At 40.2% G+C, this 16,884-nt stretch overlaps 1 protein-coding gene and 1 long non-coding RNA gene across 2 annotated transcripts in view; both read left to right on the top strand.

Annotated features, from left to right (window-relative positions):
* The first annotated feature begins 47 nt into the window (after positions 1 to 47).
* On the top strand, positions 48 to 7,641 carry LOC147200698 (uncharacterized). Its single transcript, XR_015101785.1, has 3 exons — positions 48 to 724; positions 850 to 968; positions 5,674 to 7,641. It is a non-coding gene; the product is annotated as an uncharacterized LOC147200698 (long non-coding RNA).
* A 5,779-nt stretch (positions 7,642 to 13,420) lies between these two features.
* LOC147200699 (palmitoyltransferase ZDHHC5-A-like) overlaps positions 13,421 to 16,884 on the top strand; it is a 50,578-nt gene continuing 47,114 nt past the window's right edge. The window contains exon 1 of the mRNA XM_086121145.1: positions 13,421 to 13,912. The gene's annotated coding sequence lies outside the window, so the exon portion shown is untranslated. The remainder of the gene's footprint in view (positions 13,913 to 16,884) is intronic.

Genomic DNA, 16,884 nt, shown 5'->3' on the forward strand with positions numbered 1-16,884 from the left:
GTAAGAGAACAAAAACAAACAAAATGGGGAAGAAGAACCCTCCCCCCAAAAAAAGAAAGACATCAGCTCATGAATCCGTCATCATCACGATCCAGGAACTTTTCGACCGGGGTGCTTTTCATATTTTTTTGGCGACCGAGGAAGAGATGGGGCGGGGCTGAGGCCCATCGCCATGGAGACGGATCATTTGAAAAGAAAAGAAGGGAGAAAAAGCCAGGGACGTGCGGTCAGGGGAGGCAGGTGAGGCAGAGCCGCACCTCTGAATGCGCATTGCATTGCGCAATCATCACAAACTGGGTTGCTACCTGCAACTGGCACGTGCTGCTTGCCGTACATCTGCACGTCACCAATATAATGGTTGCAGATACGTTTATTTGACCTGCTTTTCCACAGTCTGGCTAATGTTTTTAACCATTAAAGTTTAATGGGGTTTTTGGTGACATATTTAGATTTGCTGATGGGAAATAAAACCGCGGTGAAAAGGCACAGGTTGCGGCAGTATCTGCCGCAATTAAGAGGGCGCACGTGAGCAAACAGGTACGTTGCGCTGTTCTGCGCAGAGGCGCCAGGCGAGTCAAGTGCGATCCTTTTTTTAATTTGCTACGTCGGACTGCCAAAATGGAAGAAGAGGATTATATATCAAAGCATAAAAACTTCTCAAAACTGGACCTTCAGTCAAAAGTGGACGTGATTAACACAGCTAGACCAACGCCGGAGCGAAAAGGTTTGCTTCAAACTAACGGACAGCCCAGACAACTTTTCAAACGGAGTGGTACAGCCGAAAAGAATGGTGATGTGGTTGTCCTTCGAAAACCCGTCTTTACTGTTTTCCCTGCCTTTTGTTCTCAGCTTGTGACAATGTCTGGACTAACACGGGATATTGTGACATGAAAAGCGCAAGGATCGATTTGGCATCGAACGAACAGCGGAGGCTCAACGTGCTCAACGTTAGCATCCGCAATGCCAAGGTAAAGGAAAACCGAGAGATTTTGAAAAACCTCATTCATGCAACCTGCTTTTTCGCTCAACGGGAGTTGGCATTTCGTGGTCACGACGAGAGGGCAAGCTCTTCTAATCGTGGCAATTATGTCGAACTATTACATGCTTTTGCTGAGAAAGATGAGAGGTTAGTTAGACATTTGGACTCATCCACTGTGTTTTCTGGCTTGTCAAATAGAATACAGAACGATTTATTTCAAATGTGGGCAAACTACGGCCCGCGGGCCGAATCCGGCCCGTTGGTCTTTTTAATCCGGCCCACCGAAGGCCGGTCTACAATTAAGGTTCGATGTGAATGATTGGATTCAGTTCAATTGGACTTGTAATGACAGGCATTTCACCGCCAGATGGCGCATTGACTTGAAGTTGCAGAACACAGGGAGGGGGGGGGCGGGATCTTTTCGACCACCTAGGACCTCTGTATCGCTCTACTTCTACTGGTCTGATCACAACCCATCTGCAGAAATGCACAGGCTAAAATAGGTCATCAACAACACTGTCGTCATTTTAAAAAAGTATATTAATACAGTACGTTCATGCTTTTGTTCTGTTGATGTTTGATATGGACTGTCAACAAATGCAGTTATTTTTTTTATGTACCATAGCTCGTGCTGACCTGGCCCTTCTGTCAAATTTTAAAAGTCAATGCGGCCCCCGAGCCAAAAAGTTTGCCCGCCCCTGATTTAATTGAAGCGTTCGGTGACGTGATAATAAATGATCTAAAAAGGGAGATCGATGCTGCCCCATTTGTAGCCGTAGAGGTGGACGAGACTACGGATATCACAAACAAAGCACAGATCTCTGATATTTTGCGCTATGTAGCCAAAAGTGAAGTGGATTGTGTGGTGAAGGAAGCATTTTTAGGATTTGATGACGTAAGTGATGATAGGCAAGCCCCTGCTGTGGCTGCGTATGTCTGGGAAGTGTTGGAGAAAAACGGCTGTGTTAAAAAAAACTAGTAGCGCAAACATATGATCCCGATCGCTGGGACAATGACCAGAGATGTGTCCCTCGAGCCGGTCCTTGGCCTCGAGGACCGAGGGGCGGTCCTTGGTCTTGGCCTCGTAGTCAAGTCATTGGTCCTTGGCCTTGGCAGTCAAGTCCTTGGCCTTGGATTGTCGGTCCTCGGGCACAATGAGGGATTAGAGCCTCGAATCCCTTATATAAGGACCGCCAAAATCGCGAAGGAAGCGAATAGATTCCATCGAAGGAACCCCATAGTGATGGATTAACTATGTCGCTTTATAAGGGGCGGGTCTGCCACTGACAGGTGACAGTTAGCGCAACGTATAAAGAGCGGCATCACAGTTAGTTTCAATCACGGTTTGTTGCGTTCGGGATCGGCAGTTTAAATAGCGTGTAAGCCTTTCTGTAACAGTGGTGTCTTTTACTTAGTTATTTTTGCACAGTTGTCACGTTTGTGCAGTTGCACTAGAATGTTTGTTTGAACCAAGTAATTTGCGTTACAGTTGGAGTCAATAATGTCGGCACTTCACTTCCGGGTTTGGCCGTTGGGATTTGAAGTCATTTTGCTCGATTCCAGTTATGTTTGCTGAATGCTTTCTCATGTTTGGAATAATGAATATTGATAATACATAGTTTAAAATCATGGTTGATTTAATTATTTATTATTATTGGGAAGTTGAAGGTATTAATTAATGTAGTATTAGTGGTAGTGGTATTAATAGTAGTACTCAGAGAATATTTAGAGATTCAGCCATCTCGTTACCTCTGCGTCCCGCGTCCTAGACGCATAATTTTCCCACGGGACGCACAGTTCCAAACAATGTGCGTTTTTGGGACGCAGGGAAATTTCTCAGGCAAAACAAACTAACTAACAAAAAAACTACGGCAAGCCTGAGGATTTCACGGTAACAATCGTGACCGGTAGCGTGTCGTTTCCGTGGCGTCATTTTCACGGTACCGAAAAATAGTTTAATTATAAAAGTCACCGCACTTGAATTGACTGTGATCCACGCGATTTCACTGCGCCTGTATTTGTGTTTGTGATGTGGTGTGAGTGTTTCTTCTAATTTTTTCGTTTTGTTTTGTTTTCAGTGTTGGGGGGGACACAACAGATGACGTTATGTGCGCATGCGGGTTGTTATTTTAGTCCGCAAACTGAGGAATCGCGCGGATGAAAGTTTGAGATGGCGGCGAAAAAAACTCACCAAGGTCTAATAATTACGATATTTAAGAAATGGGAATGCTTGTCTGATTTTTCGTATGAATCGTCCAAAGGGCGTATCACTAAACTCACCTGTGACGTATGCACAGAACGCGAGAGCGAAATACGACGCGAGGCACGATTACGAGGCAAATTGGTCATTAGATTTGTAGGCTAATCGCTGTGAAAAATATTATGAAACAGTATTGGTTATTCTATAATTTACTGGTTGTAGCATGGTAACTTTATGAATAAAACATTCGTCACAAGCTGTAGTAATGCTAATGTTAACTGTTGGTAGAACTCATGATGACATGTGTTAAATTCTTTCGTCAAATTGATAGATTACACATGCATCGTCCTGGGAAGAGGATGTCATGCCACATCAATACTTACCTGTATTAATGATTACCAGTCAATTAATCTTTGCAGTGTGAGATTGGAAAAAATACTCTGATGATGCCACATGAGTACACCAGTTTTTGATCCATTTGTTTTTTGGAATAAACGTGGAGTACACAGCTGCTGATGTAATGTTCATTGTTAATGCATCGTTCTCAAACATTTACCCTTGAAACATTATACTTTTGAGTGTCAGTATACTTTTGAGTGTCAGAATTCTTGATTATGAATATCAGTCAAAATCAAAGATGATGTCTGGATTAATGGCTACAATGAGCACGTTTTGCAATGCACAGCTTTTCAAAGTGAGGTTTGAAGCAGGACACAGCAACTCTCAGCTCCTGCTCAATGTGTAGCTGTGACATGTATTTTAGTTGACTGAAGTAGCAGTCACTGTTATGTTGAATAAAACGCTTGGAAACTGACTCTGTGCTCACTGCCGTTTATTGTCAGTAGTCATCTTTTTATATCCACGCTTTTCGGCAACCGCCCACTTTACGGCCGTGACATCACGCCGTCGTAACATTACCCTGTGGCTGTAGTTACATGCCACATTCACCCCACCTTTTTTTAAAGTGCAAAACACATTCAAACATATTAATAGAACACAACTTTAAGGCCAGAACGTGGCCAACCTATCTGGGTAAAGAGGGTAGCCTACCGAACAGTCTCAACTTCACAAAAAGTATTTGAAAAACAAAATAAAGCAGGTCATCTTTAACCTCTTAAACCGAGGGCAACTTTGCCGAAAACACCTGTGGAAAGGTGCCCCCAAAGTCAATGTTTAGCTATTCTTGAACCATTTGGAGTATCAGCATAATTTTGGTCACTTTTTGAAATATTCAAAATGTCATCTTATGAATATTTCTCCCATACAGTAAGAATTTGTGTAAGTGCTCCTGTCACTGAACTATGGATGTTTGAAAACAGAAGGAAAAGGCAAATCTTATGTTCGTCTAATTTCTTTTCACAATATGTGCCTTGAAAATGGATTGAGAATGTTGATTAGGACTTGAAAACACGACAGGATCAAAGCTTAAGGCTCCCCAAGCTTCGGTTCAAATTTGACAATTGTAACGTGTAGGGTATTGAAGTGTGTATTTGAATAACCAACATCCTCATCGTCTGAAATTAATGAACACACGGAGGAAGAGTAAGGCCGACTGTCCTCAACAGTACCACTCAAATCTCCAGAAACTCAGCTTTTAAAAGATGTATAACATGTTCACACAGGACGACGTGCATCAGCGATTTGTTTTGACAGATGACGGAGGGCCCTTGACGGGGCCCTCCTAACTTTAAGGGTTTTTTAAACCTATGGTGACGTTTGACTGCGTCACCGGAAGTTGATAGCGCTCAGCAGTCTGCAGTCGCAGCTTGTAATCAGAGTTGTTGCGCTATATCTTTTATCGTAGTCATTATTCTCATTCAGTTTGTTTTGTACAATTCACTGAGGGGACGGGCAAAGAATGGGAATCTGGAGGGCCGAGAAGCATTTTAAAACGGTACGCGTGAGCTACAATCGTTAACAGGCTGTCTAAGTGCATCGCAGGCCTCAGCGTTAGGCTATTGCTCATCATGGCTTGCATCTGTGCGAGCGTATGCGCGTGTGCGCAGTAACGGGTTGATCACGGGAGGTTGGTTGATCGAAAAGTAATTTAACTATGCTACAATTGAGCTGTCTGAGGAGAAGAAGGTTTCCGGGTCAAAGGTAATTCCGCTGTTGAGAAATGTTGCATCACTCTCTGGAAGAAGAGGAGATTCGACTGCTTCAAACTCCAGAGAGCACATCCATGTTTCTGCAAAGACAACTAAGAGAGAAGCTGAACAACCTGCAGTCTATGTTTCTGGCTACTCTGCTTGACCCAAAATTTAAAAAAAAAAAAACTTGGCTTCTTTAGTCCCAATAAAGTAGCAGAGACAGAAAAAAGGCTCACGATGGAATGCGCAGCTATTATGAGACGCACAGCGTCCTTATATACTTCATCATCAGCACCGTCATCATCATCAGAACCTTCCCAGTCTGTTGGCGGTATTTAGTACAGGTATTTCCCAATTGTGCTAATATTTAATAATAATTACTAATATCTGTTTATCTTTTCTAGGAAGCAAACTGTGGCATCATTTTGATACCTCAATCCATCAAGCAAAAACCACAAATGACACGGCTAATGCAACAGTTGAGGTGCAAAAGTTTCTTGGAGCACCAAACATCCCCAGAGTTGAAAGTCCTCTTCAGTACTGGGAATCACAGAAATCTACGCTTACTATTTTATACCAACTTGCTATCTCATATCTATGCATCCCTGCTTCATCAGTACCATGTGAAAGAGGTTTTTCAAAAGCAGGTGAAATTCTCTGCAAAAAAAAAAAGAAACCGCCTGAGTCCAAAAACTTTGGAAAAATATTGTGTTTAAAAAATGAATAAACACCTCATTTTACCTCCTTATTTCACATTTTCACTTGTTGCATAAGCACAAACATAGACAAAGTAACACAGAACAATTCATGTTAAAACACTCTTAAAATATATATATTTTTTGTATTCAGAGCATGATTTACACCCCACCATTTTATTGCATGCACCAAGCATGTTATACATTTTCTGTCCACATGATGGTGTAGTCGAGGAAATTAATCATCTTGAAGCCCCTCCGTGTGTATCAGTGATGCGTTCCTCGAGCCGGTCCTTGGCCTCGAGGACCGAAGGTCGGTCCTTGGTCCTTGGCCTCGGAGTCAAGTCCTTGGCCTTGGCCTCGGAAAATTTCTCAAGTCCTTGGCCTTGGCCTCGGGTTGCCGGTCCTTGGACACAACACTGGTGTGTATGAAGTATCTCCCTGCAGGGTTTGACTGCTTTATGGGGCTTCATTTTGCCATCACTACATAAAATACACACAAACCTTGTGGGCTCACACCCATAAGGGGCTAACCTTCGCTGAAATCCAGCCCGTCGTCGTCTTGCCTCGTACGGTCGGTTCTCGCCACTCTCGTCTTCTTACAAAATAGCTGCGCAGATGTTACAAAATGTGTCTTTTTTGCGCGCCAGTAATTGTGCATGGTAACTAGGGTCGGGTGGAACCTTTATCCGCGATAATTTGTTTTGGCCAACAATCACCGCTAGATGGCGTCAGAACACCAACGATCAAACTGCTTAATGGGAAATATAGGCAGTAACATGGCCTATGAGTGTCTGTGTGATTGTACATTGGTGCCTCTCTAAAATAAATAAATAAAACAAGAGCTTTGACCATTTTTTTTAAGTCGTCTTGGTCAACATGTTTCCCTAGCCCTGCTGTGTCATTTTGAGCTTTGTATGATAAACGTGCCCCTCACGAAATGCTAACAGTGACACAGTAGGAATCACAGCCAACGATTCCAAATATTCTTTGTTCTCATTAGTGACCTCCTCCAACTGTAATTTTTAAAATGTGTTTCAGTCCAAGCTGGATTTGAACTCATGGCACATCGTGCGGCAGGCCTTACTTTCTAGACTAGAAAATCAACTTCACACATAAGGAAAGAACATTAGAGTAATATGATTATTTATCATGTTCCTTGTATTCCTGTTTAATATTCATTACTTGTGTTGCTTGCACAGAATTTTGCTTTGCACTTTGCAATATTAATTTATTGTTTGTATTATTTATACTTTATTAATTGTAATTTATTGCATTAATTTTACTCCATCCTCTGGCTTGAACCCATGACCTCTGCATCGCGAGATCTACGCTCTAACCACTCGACCGCTGGACCATTACCTGTTCATACTTATTCTGGTCACCTGTGGAATGATCTAAACGGGTGTTTCATGAATCTCTCCTTTTTTTTTTGTTTTTTTTGCCACCTGTTCCTGCTTTTTGGGAATATGTTGCAGCCATGAAAATGATAAGTTAATGATTATTTGCCAAAAACGTTTTTTTTTCCAAACAAGTTTATCAGTTTGAACATTAAACATCTGGTCTTTGTTGTGTATTAAATTAAATAGAGGATGAACATGATTTGTAAATCACTGTATTATTCTATTTTTTGTTTAACACAATGTGTTTTAAATGCACTGCATGTTTGCACTGTGGATGAGAGGAAATGTTGTACAAGTCAGTTTGACAATAAAAGTGACTTGACTTGACAATGTCAGAACTTCATTGGAACTGGGTGTGTATACAGTATAGGCTTGAGGAGTAACAGAGTATATGTCCTGCGTTACGTATTCAGGATACAAAAAAATGTCACTGTATTTTGTTACAGTTACAGAAAACATACAGATATATTTAATGTGTACATTAAACTAAATAGCTCATGTGAGGATACCAAAGTTTCTAGGTATAAATATGAATAATTCTAGTGAAGATGGGTAGCTGGTAGTTTAGCGCTGCTGAACCTGGTGCACTACAAAAAGGACAAACAAAAAGAATCATGGACACAAATGACATAAGTAGTCAAATCTATAATATGGAAACTGATTTTGTCAGTGGCAGGCGGTCAGTTTTGGACTTGGGCCTTCAGTGGGTATTTACTGTAGTTATCTAATCAATCTCTCAGTAATGCCATAATGTCACAATATCGAAACCCCGCCCCCCCCCCCCCACACCTCCCCAAATAATTAAAAAAACAAATCTTTACATCTCGAATATAACTATGGCCATGTCCACACCTTCAGAACTCTGGACCTCTACAGTACAATTTGGTAATTTACAATACATTTTTATCAATATGAAAATTTCAAAAGAAAATATACGTATAAACATGATGGAAGAGGAATATCCAATTAGTATAAGAGGCCTTCAGAGAAGATCTGAGATCAGTTACATACAAGAAATGTAAATAATTCCGATATTTTTTTTTCTTGTGAATGACTGAGCAATTCAGGGAAGCTCCTTTCATACCCAATCATGGCAACCACCCGTTCCCAGTTAGCCTGGTCACCCGTGGGATGTTCCATGTTCCAAACAGGTGTTTGAGCATTTGTCAACTCTTTTTTGCCACCTGTCCCAGCATTTTGGGAATGTGTTGCAGCCATAAAATTCAAAGTTCATGATTATTTGCTCAAAACAAAGTTTATCACTTTGTACAACCAATATCTTCTCTTTGTCGCACATTTAGTTAAAATTGATTGAATTTTGATTTGCAAATCATTGTATTCTGATTTTATTAATGTGTATCACAACTTCATTGAAATTGGGTTTGTACTTTACTTGAGATGGTAGTCCAAATGGCAGTGATTTTCACTGGTTGTCTGTCGTTCACCTGGGTTATCCTGAGGGACGATGTCTCCACAAATGAGCCAAATTTGATCGTCTTTATATCAAATCGGAAAATGAGATAGTTGTTCAAAGTTCATGAAAAAAGGGTTTATCATAAATGTATGTGCTCTTCGCTATTTCTACCCCTAAGTGTCAGTAATGATTAGTTTATTTGAAAGGCAACGGTGCAATTTCAAGTAACACGTGAAAAAAAAACATGCATAAAAAATGCAGGAATTAGCCAAGAAGCTACTTCTCATCTCTTATCCTTTGGCAGAGTGGCCATGATGTTACTCAAAAAAAAGTGTTAAAGTACGATTACAAAGAATACATATAAATACTAAATAGCAAGGACTTTTGCTGATCACACACTAAATGTAGGGCACCAAAATAAATCAAGCCCGTAAAAAATCAGAATAATAGGAATTATAATAACACATATCGATAATCAAGGTTTGTAAAGTATGTTCATATGGATGGAAATATGGAATGTTCCGAAAAAATAGAATGGCTATACGTACGTTTTCGAGATGTACATAAACCGACAGCGACATTTATTGGTGAAACTGTAATGTTAAATCTGTGTAGATTTTTCCCTTTCAAATAGACTGTTTTCACATTATGTCCAGAATATTTATGTACAGTAGTGCCTTCTCAGTCCTTGTCTATAAAGGTAGAATATTGAAATTTTAATGTGCCTGCGTTTTAAATATCAGCCGAAATAATAAAATAATTTAGAAAATAGTTGGACCATGTTTGAAAACTATATTTCACTTGAGTATCCCTGGATATATTGTCTTGTATTTCTGGTGCCATTTTTAGTGTTTTATAAAGATAAGAAAACCTTTATTAGTCTCGCAATGGAGAAATTCCCAATTCACAGCAGCAAAGTTATGAAAGGAAGAAGTAAAGACTTGCTCTTATTTTTGTGAAAGTTTTTGAAACATCAATATTTCACTTTTCATTTTTTTGTTGGCCTGGTGGTCGACTGGTTAGTGTTTTTCCCTCACAGTGCAGGGTTTGATTCCGGCTCTGGCCTTCATGTGTGGACTTTGCATGTTATACCCGTGCCTGCGTGGGGTTTCTCCAGGTACTCCAGTTTCCTCCCACATTCCAAAAACATGTATGGCAGGTTAATGGAACACTCTAAATCAGGGGTAGGCAATTCCAGTCCTGGAAGGCTGCTATCCTGCATGTTTTTCCATCTCTTCAAATGATCAGATCATCAGCAAAGTGCGCAGAAGCCTGACATTGAAGCTGTTCATTTGAATCAGGTGTGTTGCAGTCGCAGACTGTACTGGTACTTGAAATGTCAAACAAATGGGAATGGTTCAGATTTAGACTTAAACAGATAGCAGTACAAACCGGAAAGAGATTCGCACAAAAAAAAAAGAAAAACAATTAATTGAAGATATAAGTGAAATATGTTACACATCAGAGTCTTTGGATGATGAAAAAGCTCAATTCCATGCTCCTGAACTCCAGCTCAAGGACCTTTATTTATAAAGGCAAACGGGACGTGTGTAAGTTCAAGAGCCAGGTGCCTGGACCATGGTAAAAAAAAAATCATCTTACTTCTTTGGCTTCAAAAAACACAAACATAGTAAAAAGATCATTAGTAAATATGAAGAAAAACAAAATGTTAAAATGTTCAATGCCTACCTGGAATTATCCGTGACAAAGAAAACAGGATCGATAATTTTATTACTTAAACCAAATAAGGATCTATTGGCACATGATTTGCTCTGCAATGATTATAAGATATTACCACTGGTGTATGCAAATCGATTCAAACATATTTTGGTTGAATTAGTCGATGAGTATCAATCTGCTTTCATTAAAGGCCAAAATATTCATCACAATGTTAGATTAATAAGATAAAATAAGATAAGGTAACCTTTATTTGTCCCACACTGGGGAAATTTGCAGTCTACAGCAGCAAAATTTGGGGGGTTGTGGGTGGGTGGGGGGAATAAAGTGTTACATTGCACAAAATAAATGTTTCAGAAAAGAAATGTACACAGTTCAATATAAGTGCAATATAAAATAAAGCATTAGCAATATATTTGTAGAATAAATAAATAATAGTAGACATGCTGGACTTTCGATCTTCCTTTGAAGCTCAGGGCTTTGCTGTGTTCATTGGTTTCTTTAAACGGTTTGATTCTTTACAACATTAATTTTTAATCAACACACTTGGGAAATTTGGATTCGGGACTAGATTCTGTCAGGTCACTAAAATTTTTTTTTTAATAACATCGATAGCTGCATTCCTTTAAACCCAGGAATGACCCCTGAAATAAAGATTCTTAAAGGATTGAGATAAAGCTGTCCGGTATCACCAACATTTCTAATTTTGTGTACCTAAATATTGGCATATTTGATTGTTAATCACTCAGCAATTATTTGGGATTATATTGGGTATTATGAGGGCGGCCCGGTAGTCCAGTGGTTAGCACGTCGGCTTCACAGTGCAGAGGTTCCGGGTTCGATTCCAGCTCCGGCCTCCCTGTGTGGAGTTTGCATGTTCTCCCCGGGCCTGCGTGGGTTTTCTCCGGGTGCTCCGGTTTCCTCCCACATTCCAATTGGACGCTCTAAATTGTCCCTAGGTGTGAATGTGAGCGTGGATGGTTGTTCGTCTCTGTGTGCCCTGCGTTTGGTGGCAACTGATTCAGGGTGTCCCCCGCCTACTGCCCGGAGATGGCTGGGATAGGCTCCAGCACCCCCCGCGACCCTAGTGAGGATCAAGTGGTTCGGAAAATGGATGGATGGGTATTATGAATTTCCAAACAGTCAATTTGCAGATGATAGGATTTTATTTTTAAAAGACAAATCAACAATTAAAAATGCGTTAAAAGTGATCTCCATTTTCTCTAAAGCAATCTGGTTTAAATTTGAATCTGAACAAATGTCAAATTATCTCATTGTCTCATTGTGATGTACAAATAATGTCTCTTCTTGTTTAAAAAAAAAGTAAAATATTTGGGTTTAAATATAATAAAAAAGAATAAATTGAGGGAAAGTAACAATAATAATGACAGGACTGTGATTGTTATCTTTCTTCTTCAGAGCTTGCTGATGAGCTGATCATTTGAATTAGGTGTGTTTCAGCAGAAAGCGATGGAAAATAGGCAGGACAGCGGCCCGCGAAGACCAGAGCTGGACATGCCTGCTCTGAATCATTAGCTAACTAGAGATCATTTTTGGATGAAACATATGATACAGGGTTGAAGGCATAGTCAAAAATGTAAAAACAAAAGGAGGTTTGAATACAGTGGACTTTAAATCAATGATAGGAAGGTTTAGAATACATTAGATAAAAGCCTTTCTATCGCAAACTGAATCCATATGGTTTCATATCCCTAAAAGTATATGGGATTTGTTTTGGATAATACTCAATCAATTATGGCGCTTGACTCTTTTAATGATATATTTGGCATACATTGTTCTAATGCAGTATATAATACAGATAAATATGTCATGCTATCGCACCTCCCTTAGCTCAACAAATTAAAAAACACTTTCACATTCAGAAGTGAAGATAACTTTACCAGACATTCGAATTGGTCAATATGAAATTGGAGATAAAAAGTGTCATAATAAAGTCATTCAAAAGATGTTCTTTATTGATCTGGTAAAAGCTATGACCATAAGAACCAGCGAAATGAACTCAATAATCTCAAATAAACATGTAAAATATACTGCATGAAATGGCGAATCCTTCCAAAAGTTAAATAGCTGTAATTCCATAATTATTATCCAACTGATGAGACATTACAAAAAAGATTTGTTTTTGAGGTGGAGTCATGTGGTTTATGTCGCACTCACATGAAACTATTGAACATCTGCCATTTATTTTCAAATTTTATAAATATAATAATTACACTGGGTAAATATCATATTCACTTCAGCAAATGGAGAAATAAGTCCCTGTCACTAACATGTTTCAAAAAATGAGCGCAACAAATATTTCAAATCTTCAATTCGTCTGGAAGAAAGAAGTGAGAGGATAAATGGTTTGATGGAGACTGCAACACAATATAATCTGTTTATATGTGAACAGACCCAATGATTATATTGCCTTCAATTTGTTTTAATTTGATTTATTTTTGTGTTTTTATGCACGTAGAGATTTTTGTAAAAGGATTGTGAATGTTCTTTTTCTGTTTCTACTGTATCATAAAATGAACGTTTCTGAAGAAGGCTATTTCTATTCGAGAATGTATGTAAATTGAAGATAAATAAAGTTTTTGGGAGAAAAAATTATAACTCCCTATATAAACACAGTGCGGTCCCGAAATCATGTTCAATTACGAATTAAGGACGCCCCCCCCCCCCCCCCCAAAAAAGACAGTCAACCGAATTTTTTTCCCTTTTTTTGTCAACCGAGTGTCAGGTGGCAGAGACGCTCTCATCGACGTCATCTCATGGCGCAATCTCCATTTCTCTCAATATTGGAAAAATCATAACCGATGTTAACGAGGTTGAATCACATGTTCGTATTGCACATTTTCACAAAATTCACCGAAAAAAATCGTAACATTTGGATGGAAAGACCATTAGAGAGAGAGAGAGAGAGAGAGAGAGAGAGAGAGAGAGAGACGCACGCGCACACGCTGGGGTGGGGTAGCTTAGTGGTGGTCTGGGTTTAGCCTTTTGTCACCCAATCAGGGCTTTTTCTATTGTAATTCATGTTCTTTGACGTCAGTTATGGGATTCAGATGAATGTCTGCCTCCGTAGAATCCACTAACCGTCGGAATCTCTCTTGCCAAATATTCTGTGAACTCCAATTACTGCAACGAGGGCTAGAATTGACACAAATCCGAACATTTCACCCCTTCACCATCCTGAACCCAGCAAATGCCTGACGTATGGGAACACTTAGCTTGGCTAGTTAGCCAGCCAGCCAGCTCAGCACCGTATTCTAATAATGGAAAAGCTACCATCATATATCAAACCCACTCTTTTTGCGAGCGTGCAGAATGGATTTTATGGGGATGTGTTCGACTGCTGCTTGCATGATCTGATAAATGGAAACGGCAGTCATAATTTGGATTAACCGCAGCGTTTTTGGACCCAGAGCTGTTGTCTGAACCTTCACAGGTGAGTTGAATTGTGAGCGGTAAAATGCTATGTACCAAGAACGAGCAATTCACATCGCCAAGGGTACTGACGCTTTAGTGTTAAACATACGGTACATTTGGTTGCTGTTCTAATCAAATACAAGACGTTGTTATGCTGGAGGGTGCCCACCGCTAAACTGTATCCATTAATCAATTAATCGAGGGAGTTGGGCATTTTTTCAAAAATGATTAAACCTAATATAACATGGCTTCAAAAAGGGCACCACAGAAAAAACATTTCATTTGTCAAAGTGATCAAGCCAGTTCAGAGATATCGAAATGTGAAGTTCATAAAATCGCCCTCTCCCCGCCCCCCGCCCAAACAATTACCCAAATCAAAGTGAAAATCTTGTCATCAAGAAAATTAACAAATTAATATTAATAGAGGGAGTTGGACTTTTTTTCAACAATGATTAAATGACATATACCATGGCTTCATCTAGTGCACCACAATTAAAACAACAATACAAAATATATTACATTTGCATACCTGTCAAGTCATACGGTTTAGCCATAGTTCATACGGATTTTGTGGTGAATCTTACGTATATGGCCGTATCGCACAAATCATACGGATTCTGAAAATTTCCATTTTTTGTTCCCCCCCTAACAGGTAGTTCCGTTTGCTTTTGCCCAGAATGGTGCTCGTCTACTCGAATGCTTTCATTTCCGGAATACAACTCTGAACACAGTAATGCCACTAAGTAGAATGATGATTAGACATTAACCAGACATTGTATTATGGAGATCTACAATAAATATCATTGAACATTTCGTGGGTTTTTTTCTGTGCCGTTATTTTGACATAAAATGCTTTGGTATGTTATAAGGATTTTTTGCTCTTTATAAGGATTTTTTTGGTAGTTTATACAGGTTGGCACTCCGAAAAGTTGACAGGTATGCATTTGTCAAATTGATCAAGCCAGTCCAGAGTAATCCAAATTTGAAATTCATAAAATCCCCCCCCCCCCCCCCAAAAAAAATACAATTACCCAAGTCAAAGTGAAAATCTTGTCGTCAAAAAATGTATCTGTCAACTATAAAACTACTGCAATATATCAATTGGATATAGATTTTTGCCTCAAAATTTCAAAATACAATGGCGAAGGCATGATGTGCAAATGGTGCTGGAAAGGTTAGCCTTCACCGACCTACAAAAATTAAGTCAGGGCCAAGGGTACATGATCATGAGAAAACATGCTGCCACAGGAACATTTTAATACTGCGTTTGATTTCAGCTCACTGGAAATGGCACACCGGATTTGGTCACACATCGAGACTTTATGCTGATCATTTACAAATGCAGACACTTCCAGCCAATCTGAGGGAGGGTGCTGATGGCTATGCTGAATAAATTAGCGTAACTCATAATTCAATCAAAGTAGGGCATGTTACATGTCAAAATGCTTTGTCCACAACATATCCAAAATATATTCCAAAAAGGCATCCAAAATATTGTTTGTTTCTTAAGGACAATGTTCATGGGTCAAAGTCAGAACACACTCCCAGTTGTTGTTGTTGTTTATTTTAAAAAGGATTTGAGCTTTCAAATCAAGTAAGTTTGGACCTGATACTTGTCAGTTTTTTGGAATGCGGCACTTTAGTGCAGTGGATATGTTTTTACTGTATTTGTCGGACTAAAAGCCACCACTTTCCCTCCAAACTTTGAATCCTGTGGCTTTTTATACGACTCGGTTTATTGATGGATTTTTTTTCTGATGATTGTCAAGCGCTCAATAGATTTACCCATTGTTGTTATCTACCCAATGAAATTAACGAACACGTCACAGTGGACCAATGAAAGTGTCTGAGTACGCCCTCAGACTGAATAATCCTCAACTGTTTGTGGTTGGAACAACATGATTTGCAGCTGCAGGACAGCCAGCTCCCCGGTTTACTGAGAGAGAGAGAGAGAGAGAGCGCAAGGGTGACAGAAATGTGGAAGCATGTTTGCTTAGCAGTGTATGCGGTTGTCTAAAGGAGGAATTGGGAATCAAGATAAGCAGAGTTAATTTTTTTAAGTAATAGGGAACAAGTGCAATAAACACAGCCATCTCTGCATTGCAACTACGGTCTAAGATCATCTGCAAATTTGCCTTGTGTGAGAGCAAAAGTCTGAGAAAAGTTCTGGGATGCTGTGTAACTACGGCTGCATTTGGCATTCATCTAGGGAACAGATGTCAAAGTAAATGCCCGGGGGCCAGATCTGGCCCGACACATCATTTTATGTGGCCCGCGAAAGCAATTCAAGCATTTCAACTTCCATGATGCTTGCTAAAGTCTGAACCAAAATACAAATTGTCATATATCATGTAATAATTACAATGTTTGAACAATCCATTATTCTGGACTTCTGTTGTCAAAACTAGTCCATCCATTTGTTGTTCGCTCCGTATGTAATATGTCCATCCATCCATCCATCATCTACCGCTTATCCGGGGCCGGGTCGCGGGGGCAACAGCTTTAGCAGGGAAGCCCAGACTTCCCTCTCCCTAGCTACTTCTTCCAGCTGTCTTCCTCGGGGTCTCCTCCCGGTGGGACATGCCCGGAACACCTCACCAGGGAGGCGCTCAGGGGGCAACCGAATCAGATGCCCAAGCCACCTCATCTGGCTCCTCTCGATGTGGAGGAGAAGCGGCTCGACTCTGAGCCCCTCCCGGATGACCGAGCTTCTCACCTTATCTCTAAGGGAGAGCCCGGACACCCTGCGGAGAAAACTCATTTCGGCCGCTTGTAACCGGGATCTCGTTCTTTCGGTCACGACCCATAGCTCGTGACCATAGATGAGGGTTGGAACGTAGATCGACCGGTAAATTGAGAGCTTCGCCCTTTGGCTCAGCTCCTTCTTCACCACGACAGACCGATACAACGTCCGCATCACAGCAGACGCTGCACCGATCCGCCTGTCGATCTCCCGCTCCCTCCTGCCCCCACTCGTGAACAAGACCCCAA

Source organism: Hippocampus guttulatus, chromosome 9 (genome assembly GCF_054856545.1).
Source record: "Hippocampus guttulatus isolate MCC_2025c chromosome 9, RoL_Hgut_1.0, whole genome shotgun sequence".
Lineage (NCBI taxonomy): Eukaryota > Metazoa > Chordata > Actinopteri > Syngnathiformes > Syngnathidae > Hippocampus > Hippocampus guttulatus.